Source organism: Corvus brachyrhynchos, unplaced genomic scaffold, assembly GCF_000691975.1.
Source record: "Corvus brachyrhynchos isolate BGI_N302 unplaced genomic scaffold, ASM69197v1 scaffold79, whole genome shotgun sequence".
NCBI lineage: Eukaryota > Metazoa > Chordata > Aves > Passeriformes > Corvidae > Corvus > Corvus brachyrhynchos.
In genome coordinates, this window is record NW_008240023.1 from 613,340 (window position 1) to 618,215 (window position 4,876).

At 54.3% G+C, this 4,876-nt stretch overlaps 1 long non-coding RNA gene across 1 annotated transcript in view; it reads left to right on the top strand.

The window, feature by feature from the left end:
* Positions 1 to 205: 205 nt before the first annotated feature.
* The window catches only part of LOC108448934, an 8,878-nt gene continuing 4,207 nt past the window's right edge, over positions 206 to 4,876 (top strand). The window contains exons 1-2 of the long non-coding RNA XR_001865018.1: positions 206 to 597; positions 1,509 to 1,704. This is a non-coding gene — a long non-coding RNA (uncharacterized LOC108448934). The remainder of the gene's footprint in view (positions 598 to 1,508; positions 1,705 to 4,876) is intronic.

Sequence of the window (4,876 nt, forward strand, 5' to 3'; positions counted from 1 at the left end):
TGGGGTAGTGGAAGGTGTCCCTGCCCCTTTTCCAGAGATGTTCAGAAATTTGATCTTTCCGGGATCGCTGCCCTTGACGAGCAGGGTGCGCAGGGAATGGGCTCGGAAGTTATCTGGGACCCAGACAGATCCATGCCTCTTTAATCCCCGAAATCTCGTTTGCTTGAGTAACCAGCCTGAGGCTGCCAGGCCAGGCTCAGTCCCAGCTGGGTGTTGGCTGCCCCGTGCTCTGCAGAACTCGTGACACATCAAGGAAAAGCCTTTTCAACGAGCAGAGCTAAATAGAAGACTGAAAAAAAAAAAAAAAAGAAAAAAAATCAAGTGACTGGCAGAGAACGCAGCTGGCTCCTTCCTCCTCCCCAGGTTTGTTTGTTTTCCGTAGTCACCGAGGTCATCCTGGAAAAGCCATGGGGTGCTTCTCCATCCCCAGCCTGTGCTTCCTCCTCTCCCTCCCCGGAGTCCTGCGTGAAGGAAGAAGGATGAGCTACAAAGGGTGAAGAATGAAGGACGAAGGATGAAGGATGAAGGATAGGCTGTTTCTCCGGAGAGGAGGAGGAGGAGAGAAGTGCTTTTCCCTCGGGAGCCCTGCAGTTCCTGGTGAGTGTTGACAGGACCCATGCTGGCAGCAGGCAAGCAGGCAGGGGCTGTGCCAATGGATGATATCACGGGGCTGACGGACTCCAGAGCTGCTCGGACAGATCCGGGAGAGATAAAAGGGGGAACTGTCTGCCCAGGACAGAGCCCAGCCCATCACCTTCGGGAGATAAACGGAGCCGTTTTCATTTGGGAGGGGGAAGGAGATAATAAATGAAATGCTGCAGTGACCTCAGGGGGATCCCAGAATTGTTTGGGTGGGAAGGGACCTTAAATCTCCTCCCATTGCACCCCCTCCCTGCCATGGGCAGGGACACCTTCCACTATCCCAGGCTGCTCTGAGCCCCACCCAGCCTTAAACGGATGCATGGATGGATGGACACAAGTGAAATGTTGACCTGTTTCCTAGTGGAGAAAAGAAGATGCCCCAGGGGGAACTCCCCGCATTTCCCATTGCCACAAAAATACCAAATTAATGGGATAACTCTCCCTGCCCACCACCTTTCTGCAAAGGGAACTGTTAAATTTGCTTTATATGTTAATGTTATGGCTCTTTAATAATGGCCTCGTCGTGGGCTGGGGACTCAGGGCAGTAAAATGTAAAATGTGGGTTTTCCCAATGGCAAAGCCAGAAATATCCCTGGTGTCCCATGCCTGGCACTGAATTCCCTGTACACAATGTCCATCTCCGCCATCCCCAGCATCTCCTGGTGACTGGAGCTCAGGCTGGCTCGGACACACTGAGACACACACAAAATTGTTTGGAGAGGAGAAATAAAACACCTCAAGGGCTCCCAGACTGCAGGAAAAAAGAGTGCTCAGCCTTTTCTCCGTGTTTCCTCCACATGGGAATTGGCTCCAATCAGCACAAGCCCTGGAACCCTTTTACTGATTTATTTCTCCGATGCCAACAGGACAAGGAGCCCAAGCTCTGCCTCGGGGAATACACTGGGCAAAACCTCGCTCGGTGAACCCCACGGTCAGAGGAGTTCTTGGGTGGCCCCGTGGCTTTCTGTCCCCTCTGATGAGGGACCTGGGACCCTGAAGAAGCCAAGGCTGACCACAGTGAACTCTGTGGTGCCTGTGCCATTGGACAGCACCAGGGAAAAGGTGAGCTAAGGGACTGGAAAAGGGGGAGATGGCCTCTCACAGCTCCTGAGTAACCCTTTCCCTGTTGGGGGAAAGACCCATTCTCTCCTGGGGTTGTGGTGCTTTCCTCTTGCCTGGAGGATCATTTCCTCCCATCCAGGGGTTGCTCCACGTCCATGGCCTCCTGGAAAACAGGAGTTTTGAGGGGCAGCTTGATGCTTATCTCCAGGAGATGCCTGGGCCTGCAGCTCATGGGGTGTTGCCAGCTCCCTTCCCTGGAAGGGCGCCGAGGCACGGGAGTCAGACACAGCTTGGATCGGGATGCCTTCAGCCCCAGTGACCACACACAGCTGGATTGGGCTGCCTTTAACCCCTTCCCTGGCTGTGCTGTCCCACCTTCGCATCTCGGAGCCGTTCCTGCAGCTCTCCAGACTTGCCTTGGTGCATTTTCCCTCCGCAAGGGGGAGGGCAATAAAGGAATGAATGAAAGAACGAACGAACAAACCCCAAGGGGTTCTGTTCCCCACCCAGCATCCCAAAGCTCTCTCTGGACAGCAATTTTCACCTCCCACCTGGCTCCTCCATGCTGAAGGTTGCCCCAGCATCCTGCTGGTGCCGTGGGGTTATGGGGAAAACCTTCTCGTGTGGATGCTGTGAACTTTGGGTGTGGTGGACACCCAGAGCTGCAGAACCTCCCAAGCCACCGATGTTGTGCTTCCCTGGAGGACACAACCATCTCCTCAACTCGTTACCTTCCACTCCCCTCTAGTGGTTATGGAGCCAGGGAGGCAGAGAGGAGCACGGTGGTGCAGGGAAGTGGCTTTTTAATCATCACTGATGCCATCTGAAGGGCTCAGATGGGTTCCTGCTTAGGGCCAGAGAGGCGTGCGCCTGTGTGACACACCCCAGGCTGAGCCAGGGTGGTGGAGATGGGGGTCTCACCCTGCACCTCACTTTCTTTAAAAAAAATAGAAATAAATTAAAGACCAAAAAAATTAGTTCCTCTCCCTAAAAAGAGAAACTAAAAAAAAAAAGGAACTACAAGTGGCCACAGGGCATTAATCCTGCTGTCCCCATCTCCCCCACCTCTGTCTCCAGCCCGTGAGATTCCGGGGTGTCGGTCCCGTTCGCGGGCTGAGCCGGCCCAAACACGTGGCCAAGAGCCTGGAGAAGAAAGATGTTGTGAATCTGATGCTCTGGCCTCAGTTGCTGGTGCTGTCAGCTACCCGGAGAGTTAAAAATGAGCAGATGAGAAGGGAGCTGAGATGGGATGATAAAGATCAGGCGAGGACCCCCCTCACTTTCTCCGCTGCCATCCCACGGGGTTTTCTCGGAGCTGGCGCTGATCCTTGCTGAGCAAACATCTCTGGGTGTGCATCTCCTCCTGGCTGAGCCCTCCCCAAGCACAGGGGAGGCAGCAGGGCACCTGGGGCTCGGCTCTGCCTTGGTTTGTCCCTCTGTGATCCAGCAGACCGGGCTGTGAGGCACCCCGGAGCTGGGGGGCTCCAGCCAAGAGCCAGACCGTGGTGCCAGCCCTCCAGCTGGTTCAGGTGGGTGCTGACAGGGCGGTGGTGGAGGGACGCAGAGTGACCCCACAGCTCCTGCCCTCCTGTTTCTCCGCCTGGCAGCAGGTTTTTGGTGTATTCCCAAGGGCATCTCTGCTGGGATGGCAGATCCCTGCCTGCAGGGATGGGAAAACAGCTGGCCTGCCTGCACAAGGAGGTGCTGGGACAAACCCAGCCCTGGAGATGGAACCCCCGTCTCTCTCCACGGCCCCCACCCCCTCTCGGGATGGCTCCTCTGCCAGCCCTCCTTGGGACCATCCCCTCCAAGGCACCTTCAGTGCCACCACGCCGGCCCCGACCTTTCTCCCAGCACGGGTCCGGGGAGCTTCGTGTTTGCTTGAGAACTGAAATTCCTCTTCTTTCTTTTCCCTTTTCCCCCTTTGGAAGTCGGGAAGTTTCCAGCATGAGTCACTGCCCGCCTCTCCTCCGTAATTAGCGCGCTGGGAGTTGCGAGGATGACTTGGGGGTAGTCTCCTCGAATTAATCAAAGTGTGTCTTCCACACTGCAGTGCAGTAAAACCATCATCCGGCCAAATCCCTCCTGACTGGTACAGCCCTATCCCAGTCCTTTCTCCCTCTGCTCTTTCCTCCTCTTTTTTTTTTTTTTTTTTTTTTTTGTTCTTGGTGTCTTTTGTCCTTCCCCTCTTCGCGGCGTTTCCCACAAGTGCTCATAACCTCTCTTCCCCTTGAATTTGGCAGAGCCCTTCTCAGGGAGGTTTGTTTGTTTTGTGCTTGCAGCCCTTTTCCTGGTGTCCATCAATGTGTCGCTGCGGTCGGATGTTGGGAAGTTTGGGCTTTGTTTGGTTCACAGGCTTTTGACATGTTAAATAGCAGGATGGCTTCGCCTCTTGACAATAGGAACAAACCCCGAGTGACCCTACTGCTGCTTTCAGCTCCCCATTAAAACCTCCCCAGTTTTAATTGTTTTCAGGATTAAACGAACTTTTTAAGGATCAAAAAAAAAAAAGTGATTTTGAGCATTTTCCCCCTCTCTGTTGGTCACCTTGCTCTGTGAGAGCCGTGTGGGTGGAAGAGCTCTGGTTGCTTTGTCAGTGTGAGCTCTGTGCATGGAATCCCAAATGGTTTGGGTTGGAAGGGACCTTAAAGCTCAACCCACGTGGCAGGGACACCTTTCACTAATCCAGGTTGCTCCAAGCCCTGTCCAGCCTGGCCTTGGACACTTCCAAGGATGGGGCAGGAGAGAGGGAATGAGACAGATCTGATGGGGGAGGTTCACCAAATTAATTTGTTTGACCCTTGCCTTGCTGAGCTAAAACCTTTAGGTTTAATTCCCATGAAATCCAGCACCGCCTTTCCTCTGGAATTTGCATTTGAGGGCAGTGCTTGTCCAGGGAGAGGGAGCCGGAGCTGCGGCCACGACGGAGTGGTTCTGGTGCTGCCTGTCCCCTGTGACAGCAAATAACCAGGAGCACAATCTGGCAAACCCGGGGGAAATGTGCCATGGGAATTTCGGCTTAGAGGGATGGGACAGAGGATAAAGTCCGGACTAGAGCCCGGGAGGCTGGGATGGGGGAAGCTGCTAGAGCAGAACACAGGTTTTCCTCCACACTGAGAGCCGTGCTGCTGAGATAAAAGGCACGCTGCAGAAAAGGCTGGATTTGGGGATT